Below are 12,181 nucleotides of genomic sequence, written 5' to 3'. Positions count from 1 at the left end.
GAAATGGGCATCCACGGTAATATGCATAATATAATAAAAAGCTATCTGTCAAATCGTACCTTCCGGGTAAAAGTCGGCAATGCACTCTCACGTCCTTTTACGCAAGAAACGGGTGTACCCCAAGGAGGCGTGCTCAGCTGCTCGCTATTTATCGTGAAAATGAACACGCTTCGTGCTTCACTACCACCCGCCATCTTTTACTCTGTCTACGTGGACGACATTCAAATAGCTTTCAAATCTTGTAACCTCGCAGTCTGCGAGAGACAGGTACAGCATGGCCTGAATAAAGTCTCAGTGTGGGCAGACAAGAATGGATTTAAGATCAATCCTAACAAAAGCTCTTGCGTTCTTTTTACAAGAAAGAGAGGCGTGGTTCCGGATCCTTCCTTAGAACTGTGTGGACAACGAATACCTATCAGCAAACAGCACAAATTCCTAGGTGTCATACTTGACTACAGACTCACTTTCGTCCCCCACATTAAATATCTAAAAGAAAAATGTCTGAAAACAATGAACATAATCAAACTTCTATCCCAGACTACATGGGGTAGTGACAGAAAGTGCTTAATGAATCTCTATAAAAGCCTCATTCGATCGCGACTAGACTATGGCGCCGTTATTTATCACTCTGCCGCCCCCAGCGCGCTAAAGATGCTAGATCCTGTTCACCATCTAGGTATCCGGTTAGCCACTGGTGCTTTCAGAACGAGCCCGATTCAAAGCTTATACGCGGAATCAAATGAATGGTCCCTCCATCTACAGAGAACTTATATCAACCTTACATATTTCCTTAAAATACAATCCAATCAACAACATCCATGTTTTAACACTGTTAACGATATGACCTGCACTACCCTTTTCCATAATCGCCCCTCTGTAAGAAAGCCTTTCTCGCTACGAGTGAGGGAGCTTAGTGAAGAAATGCACGTTCCACTCCTTGAGCTTCGCCTAATGCATCCAGCCAAGCTGCTACCTCCTTGGGAGTGGCAGCTCATACAATGTGATATATCTTTCGTGGAAGTGACAAAGCATGCTCCAGAGATTGAAATCAAGATGCATTTCCGGGAACTCCAGCACAAATACTCCTGCACGGAGTTCTACACCGACGCATCAAAGTCACACGACGGGGTGTTCTATGCAGCCGTCGGTCCATCCTTCTCGGAATCCGACGTACTGCACCCGGAAACTAGTATCTTTACGGCTGAGGCCTACGCACTGCTCTCGGCCGTAAAGCATATAAACAAATCACAACTCCCGAAATCAGTTATATATACGGACTCCCTCAGTGTTGTGAAGGCCTAGATGTCTTTCTGTAATCACAAAAATCCAGTATTTGTTGAACTCTACTCCGCACTGTGCAAAGCATATATATCTAAGCAACATGTGATCATATGCTGGGTGCCTGGACATAGGGGCATCGAGGGAAACGTTCTAGCAGACCAGATGGCCACATCAATCTCATCGCATGCAGCTAACTCTACTGCTTCGGTCCCTGTCACAGACCTGAAGCCTTTCTTAAGAAGGAAACTACGAAACCACTGGCAACGCATGTGGGACGAAGAAATAAATAATAAACTGCATGTAATAAAGCCACAATTAGGTTTCTGGCCTCCTGTAACAAAATCCCGCAGGACAGATGTCCTATTCTGCCGTCTAAGAATAGGACACACATTTGGCACACACAACTTCTTACTCACGGGAAACGAGCCACCAACCTGTGGTAGATGCGGGGAGAGGCTGACCGTCCTCCACGTCCTACTGGAGTGTCGGGAAGCCGAACCCGAAAGAAAAAAACACTTTCTCTTAGCATACAGGCACCACATCCCCCTTCATCCTGTTATGTTACTTGGTCCAGAACCACTCTTTGACACCAACGCCGTCTTAGGTTTTTTGGAAGATGTTGTGTTTCATGTTATTAGCCCCACACGTTCGTAGCACTTCCTCTCTTCAGAGGATGCTGCTGCGATAATTTGAATAAGCACATGCCTCTAAGCCCTTGTGGTTCAAGGGCTCTGGCGAGGCTGTAGTGCTGTAAGAAATTCAACGTCTCGCATATTTTAAACAATGCATCATTCTTTTACGATGGATTTTAATCTTCACAGTCTTAGTCATTATTCATCGCCATAATTTTATAGTACATAGATTTTACGCATTTACAGCGACCATTTTTAGGCCACTTTACAGCCAAGTCACATCTTCCATAATACATCATTAACACTACCACCAGTCATGGCGCTCTTTGGCCAAACCTGGCCCTTGCGCCACAAAACAACACACATCATCATCATCAAAGGCTGTTATATACACAGACTCCTTGAGCGTCGTAAATGCTTTGAAAACTGTCAAGAAATATAAAAGCCCTGTAATTATTTCTCTCTACTCAGCATTGCTAAAAATCTATGCGTCTAAGCAGCATATCGTCCTATGCTGGGTGCCGAGGCACCGAGAGATAGAGGGAAACGTGTTAGCGGACCAGCTAGCCACATCCGTGAACGCGAACGCTGCAGACACTTCCACGACTATCCCTGTAATGGACCTCAAGCCCTCAATAAGAAAAAACCTAAGAGATTTCTGGCAGCGCATGTGGGATGAAGAAACAGCAAATAAATTACATGTTATCAAGCCTTATCTTGGCAACTGGCCGCCGGTATCAAAGAACCGTCACACCGAAGTAACACTTTGCAGACTCAGGATAGGACACACATACAGCACACACGCATACCTTTTGTCCAGTGGCGATCCACCCACGTGTGATAAATGTGGGGAGCCACTTACCGTGCTTCACATCCTGATACAATGCAGAGAATTAGACACAAATAGGAAAAAGCATTTTCCATTCCCACATCGGCAGCGAATTCCGCTTCATCCTCAAATGTTCATAGGTATAGAACCTCTTTTTAAATATCAGTCGTTGTTCGAATTTTTAAAAGATGTACGTAGTTTTCATGTTATATCACCAGGAAATCCATAGCACAGCCTCTTAACTGAGGTTTCTGCTGCGGTAACTGCATTAATAGAAAGCGCCTGCCTCCCAGCCTTTGGGCTCAAAGGCCTTCCGGAGGCATAGGAGCTATTTCCATGTTCTTGCATTTTAGCGTCATGATCACTTATCAAGCGTACCATACCCATAGACAACTACATTGCTCACTATCATAATTTTATACTATATATCATTTTACGCTTTTATGATACGCATTGATTTTAGGCCACTTTACAGCCATGTTACATCCCACCATCGAAACTCACAAAGCAGCGCTTAACTACACATAATTAGTCATGGCGCTCTTTGGCCATCCCTGGCCCTTGCGCCACTAAACAATACACATTCATTCATTCAAAGGCCCACATAAATAACGAAAGAAATGCGAAGAAAAAAACACTATGCAACGAAAGCACGTGTTGTTGCCTATAGCTTGAAATTTAGCATAGCGCAAAGATTAAAACGTTCCATTTGAAACATTTTTGTCTATTGGTTGCAATGCCTTGAAATTATAGGTAAGGTATGACTCTTACTGACTATTACCTGGTTGGTTGAAATGCCTGACGACGTCTTTGGGCAGCTATTTAGCTGTATCCGTGCGATCTGGGTTTAATTTTACGTTGATTGATTGTCCCGTTTCACCGATATATCGTTTCTTACAGAAAGAACATACACGTATGTCAATCAAATCCGACCTTCTACAAGAAAAGCTAGGTTTGAATTCGTGTGTATAACTATTTGCGGTACTTTTAATTTTAATGCCACTTTGAAGGTGCCTGCATGCATTGCACCTTGGGCGACCACATGATTTTATCACGGGGGAATGGTGTTGGCTGACTTTTGCGTGCACTAACATGTCTTTGCAGTTCCTCTTGCGGCGATACGTAACCCTTGGTACATCCGAGAACGCTTTTCTCAGACGCCTGCTACTTGATAATATTGGATGGTATTCTCATAGAATGTTCATGTTTGGGATTGCATTAGAATGTTTCGTTATAAAGGCTGGCGGTCTGTCAGATTCTGGTGTAGGCTGTTTCTTAGCTAATCCGACTGTCTGTTTAATCTTGACACGACATCATAAGCTCTATTGGGAACAACTCGTGGATTCATTCTTTCTGCTAGGGTGGTTCTAACATCATTCAGCTGGTGGATATAATCGTGGTCCTCGCTGCAGATTCTTCTTAGTTGTCCCGCTTCTCCGAGAAAAAATCCTTGCTTGCAGAGTCGCGGGTCATGACTGTTCCAGTCTAACTATTACTGGCTATCCGTAGGCTTCCGGTAAAGTGTCGTTCTCAGTATTTCGCTTGTTAATGTAGGCTGTCGTGTCGAGGAAGTTGATCTGACTAGGAGAGGGGTGAGCTGTAAATTTAATAATCGGGTGAAAGTGATTGAAATGGCGAATTAAGTCGGTTAACGCGTTTCTGCCCATATTATAAATATGTCGTCAATGTGTGGGGATTTTAAGGGTAGGGCATAAGCAGGTTTGTTTCAAGCTGTCCCGTGTAAATGTTCGCATACGTGGAAGCGAATGGTGTTCCCATGCTAGTGCCGAAAGTTTAGTAGTAGTGAATAGAATCGAATTCGAAAAAGTTGAGAGTGAGGACTAAAGTAAGGAGCGACAGGTAAATTTCACGAGCGTGCGCTTGGGGATAGATTGCAAGGGATTTAGAAACGGTTTCGATTCCTTCACTCATGAGTATGTTAGTGTAAAGGGCAGAAAGATCCAAAGTGCCTAGGATAGCGCGGTGCGAAAGGATTTGGTTGGCGTTGATGCCGTCTATAGCGCCGTCGAGCTCATGATGTCACGTGAAGATTGGAGAGGCAGTCAGAGTTAGCTAAGAAACAACCCCACAGCAGAATCTGAAGGACCACCAACCTTTTTTAGTATAATGTTCTAATGCCTTCCCAAACAAAAAGAACATTATACGAGAATGCTGCCCAGTATTATAAATTATTGAGCGTCTGAGCAAAGCGTTCCCGAATGTACCAAGGGACACCTATCCCGGCAACAGAGACTTCAATATCATCATAGTACACGCAAAAGTCAGCCAACATCATTCCCCCGTAATAAAAACATGTTGTCGACCCAGGTGAAAATCTGCAGGCACCTTCAAAGTAACATTAGAAGCAAACGCACCGCATATAGTCATACACACGAAGTCAAACCTAGCTTTTCTTGTACAAGTCCGGATGTGATTTATATGCTTGAATGTTACTTCTGTAAGAAACAATATACCGGACGAAACGATTAAACGGACATTGCGTTCACACAGCTAAAAAGCTTCCCAAAGCCGTTGCCCAGCATTTCAACCAACCAGGTCACAACTTTGATGAACTTGAACTCTGCGTGTTACAGTCAAATTTCCGTTCTGATCGAGGAAGGAAATACAGATAATCATACCCTATCCATAAGTTCAAGACATTGCAACCATTAGGCAAAAACGTTTCAAAGGGAACTTTAGAATTTATGCCCTATGCTAAATTTGAAGCTGTAGGCAAGAACACTTAATTTGGTTGCTAAGTTTTTCTTCTTCACCTTTCTTTATTTTTATTTATATATTTATTCAATTTCAGTATATATATATATATATATATATATATATATATATATATATATATATATATATATATATATATATATATATATAAATTTCGAGCACCGGTCTTTGCCCGCTCCTTGTACTATCTCTTTCAGAGACAGGATAGCCCACGATCACCAGCGAAGTAGGCAATAGAGGGCTGCGGTGCACGCCTTTGACACGCCTGCTGACAGACGGCCGTGTCATCGGCCTTATGCACAGCATTTCTATATTGTCAATTTTACACCATCGCCGCTAACACACCTTCGCTCTTTGCGGCACCCACCTGCTTTACCCCTTCTCCCGATTAGAGGAACCCTACCTCAATTTACTGTGCGGAGGAAAACATATGTTGCCCTGAAAAAGACAAGTCCATTTGTCGAAACGCTGGCTCCCGTTTTCAGCTTGCTCTAGTTTTGCTCATCGTCCTTTGGGAAGGTCACAGAAGCCATGTAATTTGATACACGGACTTGATGCTCTGTACTGAAGGTGATTAATGTTCATCTGAAGCGACCAGCAGTGACATAGCGTTTAGCCTGTCCGCTACTTTTCGATAAACTTCTTGTTATAAATGTCTTATTCTTTTAATTATTTTTTTTCTCAAGCCCTTTGATCCAGAACAGCCCTCATCACCAAGGTCTGGACGCGCAAGATGAACCGACCGGTACAACCGTGGCCTCGGCGTCAAGTGATTCGTGAATCCTCCAGGAACCCAAGCCTTACAACACAAATGAGTGGGAGTGGCTCTTCGAGTAAGGCCGTGACCTTTCCCCGGATGCCCTTGTGCCTCACCCGGACTTGGAGTTTATGCAATGACGAGCCGCCGTGTGAACTTCCCGTTCGATTTAAGCCCTCCACGCCTGTTTTTCCCGAACACTCCTAGACGTTGTGACGAGAGCAATGTGCATTCACACCTAGACGCCCTGTGTCTTCATTGCAGTGTTTATTGCAAAGGAAAGCGCCACGCGGCATGCGCTTATGTATATTCATTTAATTTCTTCCACTGCTCTATGTTCCGTATCACCTTTATCATACTAACTGCATGAAAATGCATTTACCTGCATGCTGTGATACGTCTGTGTGCACTGTATCGGTTGCAATATATATTTCTTTTTTCAATAAAACAGTGCTTGGTACATAATGTGTTGAGTACTTCCTTTCTGTGTTGAACGAGTGGTCGGCGCGGCCACGATGACCTTGAATGAACTTAGCAACCATTTCAAGAAGGGGTGTGATTCCTCATGATCATACGTGGTGTTTGCGCTCTCACACATTTCCGCCTATTAAGTGCGTCACGTCCTATCAGCTGCATAGGTTATACCAATGCATTTGTGCATAGCAAGCTTTAATAAATCTGCGTTAATCTCCGTTATCAATCTTTGAAGCAATACCTCAGGTGAAGGATCTCTAGGTTTCTCTGTGTGCAATGTCCCCGCTTATGAAAATTTCATAATTTGAAGCATTGTATAGCTTGCTGTCATATTTCTTTGTATGTAACATAGGCCCGGAGACCTTTAAATTCTGGAATGACCTTGTCTACAGGCATAAGGGCACAAACCCGGTATATGATATGAAAACGTCGGTAACATCATTTCAGCATCAAACAAAACACTCGGTTTTCTAAAACGCCACCTTCGTCTTGCCCCACCACATGTTAAATTGCTCGCGTATAAATCACTTATAAGACCCAAATTAGAATATGCATCCCCCATCTGGAGCCCACATCAAGCATATCTAATCACCGCATTGGAAGCTGTGCAGAATCGTGCTGCCCGATTCATTCATTCCTCATACTCATATGACGTCAGTGTTTCATCCTTGAAAGCTACATCCGGACTGCCACCCCTCTCTTTTCGTCGTCGCATTGCTAGCCTCACCCTTTATCACAAATTCTTTTATTCCCCTCTCAATCAAGAACCGTATATCGCCGCCGCATCACGCATATCTCACCGCACCAGTCATCCCCTTCAAGTTGCCCGCCCACTATCACGTACTACTACGTTTTCAGATTCATTATTTCTTCGAGCAGCCACGGACTGGAACGGCCTACCCCATGACATCGTCGCCATCGCTTCAACACCTGCTTTTCAAGAACGCGTAACAGATCACCTTCAATGTTAAATCACCATCGCTGTTTGTTTTTCCCACTGCAAATGTAATCCCACCCCTTACGTAACACCCCCTGAAATGGGGGCCTTTAAGGAATAAAACTGAAACTGAAACTGAAACTGAAACTGTGCGCCTTTCGAAGCTTACCGTGTCACCCGGTAGAAGTCGTCATCTATCGTACTTTGGTTTCGTTTGCTTAATGACGTAGCGCTCTGTTTATTTTCATGTAACAAACGGTATTCGCGTGTCAGTGTGATAGATCATTTCTAAATGGAAGCTAGAGAGGGAGAGTGTTAAGAAATTATAACTCAACTCAACATTTCTGATGACAAATCTGGGGTGGTCAAATACCCGCCAAGTTAGCTAAGTGTCAAGGCCATTTCGCAGCTAAGCTCAAGATCGCGGCTTCGATCTCGGAGTGCGCATTTTCACAGGCAGGAAGTTCAAGAAACTGGCAGAACCATTCTCACAATGAATGCCGTTGGTAATTCGATTAGCAAAGTTGCGAAACAACGCATGGCCGTCGCAAAGACGCGTCTCACATGAGGTTAGGTCGTACACTCGGTTCAATCTCAACATGCAGAGTTTTTTTTTTTTTCAGTGGCGCTGCCACAAAGTCCCCACATCGTGTCTGTGTCAATATGGGTTCAGAGAAGTTTGTATCTACGTGATGTGTGTTCTACTGGGTCCGAACGCCAGGTAAATTCCAAATAATTTTGTCCCCAGTTATGAGCGGCACATACTCAGTGATGCAAGTTGGCACCGGACAGGGTCATTGAAGAGTGACCCATAGCCGGCGAGCCACGTTGGCGTCGAGGAGTTTCATGGAAAAGCAGCGTATACTCAGTGGCGCAAGATGTTCCATTGCCTAATTTCGAATCTGGTTCCCTCAGTACAGATGCGTCATGCTTGACACATTAGACTACGAGACTAATCTGGTGGAATGTGCAGTCGCGCACAGAATATTACGGACCATGAAATCTAAGAAAAAGCTGAATATCTCTGCAACCTCACAACGCAACTAGAATATGCTAGCAACGTTGTCGTGGGCAGTTTAACTGGTTACTGCTACATGCTGCTCGGGATTTGAACGTTTTCGGAGATTCCGTGGTCCTTTTTATTCTGTCCGCGACTGTACATACAGCAGACATACTGACTGAATAGAAATGCTTGTATTGATACTGCCTCGGGGTGCGTTACAAGGGCTAATTGCTGAGAAAATTATCTACCCTTTTGTCAATAATTATTGCTACGCCGCCGGTCGGTCGGGGCGCGAGCATTGCGCGATCTTCGCGGAAAATTACATAATGCCGGAGAAAATTTGTTTGCGTGGGCTTTTGAATGTGTCTCTTAAGGTGAAGTATGGTGCCTGGATGTCCTTTTCCCCCGCATCTTCGTGCAGGGTGGCAACATTCATTATTGAATTACGCAACGCCGATTTTAAGCACGTCCGCCATTGAAATGTCCACGCCTTCGCTTGCGCGCGTGCCAAAGCAAGCTTGCAGAGTGGGTTGGTCTTCGCGCTCGCGAAAGGATGCCTGCATTTCGTCTATCTCTGTGCACGAATCCCCTCAGGAATGTCTGGAGAATGTTTCCATTTTCGAAAGAACGAAAACTTCCCTGGATGCTAAAAATCAAGAGAGACGAGTGGCATCCGACGAACTACTCCCCCGTATGCAGTGTGGGTACATAATCGCTTAATTCGCATGCACTTCGAAGCACGTCTGATGTTCTTCCGAAAACTCAAATGCACTTTTTTTTTCTTGTTCGCTGTATGCTGCGTTGTGCTTGTAGTAGTTCTTTCTCGGAACTCGCGCACGCGTAGGCGATTGTTTCTTAGCTGAGTTTCTTTCTTTTTTTTTGCCTATGCTGTTTTGGCCCGTTCAGGGCTTGCAGTGCGTGATGGATAACAGCAAATGAACTGAAAACATCTTGACGGCCCATTACAGTTTGAGCTGCATCCTACTACGTGTTCGGCCTTTACTGTTTTGGTTTCACTTGCAACTACATTATGCCTCTGCGTAAAACGCGAGAAGCCCCCGCGTGTGGCACGCCAGCTTATGCGCACATTGTAGTGCAACGTGAGACCTATTATTTCAGATAGAAATAACATTAGTTTTTACGGCTTTACAGCAGTTAAGCTAACACATCCGAGTTAAACGATGATGTAGTCCCCGGCTATTTTTTTTGTTTTGTTTTACACTACATTCTTTAGTTACTAAATTTTATTTTTGTATTTCTATTAGCCCCGAGAACGAACGCGAGCGGCGCTGCGAGCGCCGCTCGCGTGACGTCAGGGCACGGACTCGCGCCTGTCGTCTGCTACAGTTCGGGCGTTTTCCGGGCGCTTTCTGCGGTGTTTTCGTTTGTTCGCCCTCGTTCTCTCTGCTTGTTTACTTATGGTGGTCGTCTCAAATATATTTTTACGACGTCTTCCTTTGCGAACATTTATTCAAAGAGCTAATTTATTAGACATCAATGCAGCTCTCGAAGGCAACGCTACAGTGCCAGCCGAAGCGACGCAGACCAGCCCATTGCGGGTTTTTCATACGCGGATCGACAATCGCAATAGCGTAACCTATAGGAATCCAGTTATGATACCATACCTGCCGCGGTGCAACAAGTATGTCACAAAGCTGGCTATATATGACTTCTACCGCAGTTACGTTGATTTTATTCCGGCCGCTAAAACAGGTTTGCTCACGACGAGTAGTTCATGGTATAATATCGAATTTTTGCATTTCCTCACAGAAACGCTCGGCAGTAGCACGGTGACTTAACTAATACTGGAGCTCAGATTTTACACGCCTCACTTGCTTCTTTAACTGCTTGTCAACATTAGGCGGTTCTTCACGTGTTTATTTTTTTTAAGCGGCGGAAATTTGAAGTAAAGTTAATGAAGGCTTACAGCTATTTACAGAGTACAAATAGGAATGTACCAATATATATTCCCTTTTCCGTGCTACACGTTCAACTCACCTCTTTAGAGCGCGTTTGTTAATAATTAATAATGCATGTTATTTTGGATTGAATAACTTTAATGAGAGGTCCTGCGAGCTACGGGACGCAAGGTCCCATAGAGCGGGCTAAATGCATGTTATGTTCCTCTTTTGCATTGTTATTGTAGAAATATTGTGGAAATGAGAGGTCCTGCGAGCTACTGGACGCAAGGTCCCATAGAGCGGGCTAAATGCATGTTATGTTCCTCTTTTTTTGTCTATGTTACCAAGTGTATATCATTTATTTATTTCAATGCCGCGGTGTGTTTTGCATTGTTATTGTGGAAATATTTCACTGTCCTTTCATATATTGTATAACTGCAATGTTTTATGGTCACTATATAAATGTAATTTATATGGCGCTTGATGTGTTACTCCATGCAGCCATATTGTACCTAAGGGGGTGAGATTACCTCAAGCCGCGTCTGTGCGGCTTTTTTCCCTCATCCACCTCCATTTACCACTCCTCTTTACATGTGTTAATAATTAATAATGCATGTTATTTTGGATTGAATAACTTTAATGAGAGGTCCTGCGAGCTACGGGACGCAAGGTCCCATAGAGCGGGCTAAATGCATGTTATGTTCCTCTTTTGCATTGTTATTGTAGAAATATTGTGGAAATGAGAGGTCCTGCGAGCTACTGGACGCAAGGTCCCATAGAGCGGGCTAAATGCATGTTATGTTCCTCTTTTTTTGTCTATGTTACCAAGTGTATATCATTTATTTATTTCAATGCCGCGGTGTGTTTTGCATTGTTATTGTGGAAATATTTCACTGTCCTTTCATATATTGTATAACTGCAATGTTTTATGGTCACTATGTAAATGTAATTTATATGGCGCTTGATGTGTTACTCCATGCAGCCATATTGTACCTAAGGGGGTGAGATTACCTCAAGCCGCGTCTGTGCGGCTTTTTTCCCTCATCCACCTCCATTTACCACTCCTCTTTACATGTGTGTGTGTAAATGGAAATTAAAAAATCAAATCAAATCAAACTCACTTGAGAAATTTACTGGTGCTTGTTGCTTGAGGAATATACATGACGAATCTGTTTGGCAAACTGACACAGGCTGCTCGGCCCAATTTTTTTAGTGAAGTATGCCTGCTGGACCGCATAGCTGCAGCCAGAAAGCAGTCAAAGCGTCAATGACTAGTAGTATGGGACATATTGAAGATATAGAAATTCCCCCTGTGGAGGGTCAGAAATCAAGTGAAAGTATATGCAAGGTTTGTGGTGCTTTCTTTATGAATGTTTGCGATTGGATTGGAGCAAACTTAAATTAGCCTGCAAGGTTCTCTTTTATGTACCGACGAAGCGAATAGTTATCCGTTTGTATAATTAAATAACGCTGGATCGAGACATGGTGAGACAAAAGGTGCTTGAATTTTCCTTTTGTAGGCAATCTAAGCTGCGTAGTAGTAGCTCGAGAATACTTTAGCCATTCCAGTTGGCGCTGTAAAAAAATGCTTTATGGTTTTAATTCGAAGTTGAAGTGAACTGATGGGTTTC

General features: G+C 43.7%; 1 long non-coding RNA gene across 6 annotated transcripts in view; it reads left to right on the top strand.

The window, feature by feature from the left end:
• Window positions 1–6,963, top strand: part of LOC139055932 (uncharacterized) — a 79,239-nt gene extending 72,276 nt beyond the window's left edge. For 2 of the 6 annotated variants that reach the window (XR_011512013.1, XR_011512010.1), the window contains exon 5: window positions 6,165–6,962. This is a non-coding gene — a long non-coding RNA (uncharacterized lncRNA). Of the gene's footprint in view, window positions 1–6,164 lie in introns of all 6 variants that reach the window. The other 4 variants (XR_011512012.1, XR_011512011.1, XR_011512009.1 and 1 more) reach the window with 4 other exon arrangements.
• Window positions 6,964–12,181: the final 5,218 nt, after the last annotated feature.

This window comes from Dermacentor albipictus, chromosome 2 (genome assembly GCF_038994185.2).
Source record: "Dermacentor albipictus isolate Rhodes 1998 colony chromosome 2, USDA_Dalb.pri_finalv2, whole genome shotgun sequence".
NCBI classification, from domain to species: domain Eukaryota; kingdom Metazoa; phylum Arthropoda; class Arachnida; order Ixodida; family Ixodidae; genus Dermacentor; species Dermacentor albipictus.
Note: the sequence above shows the minus strand (reverse complement) of the source record. Positions and strands in the feature narration are given on the sequence as shown.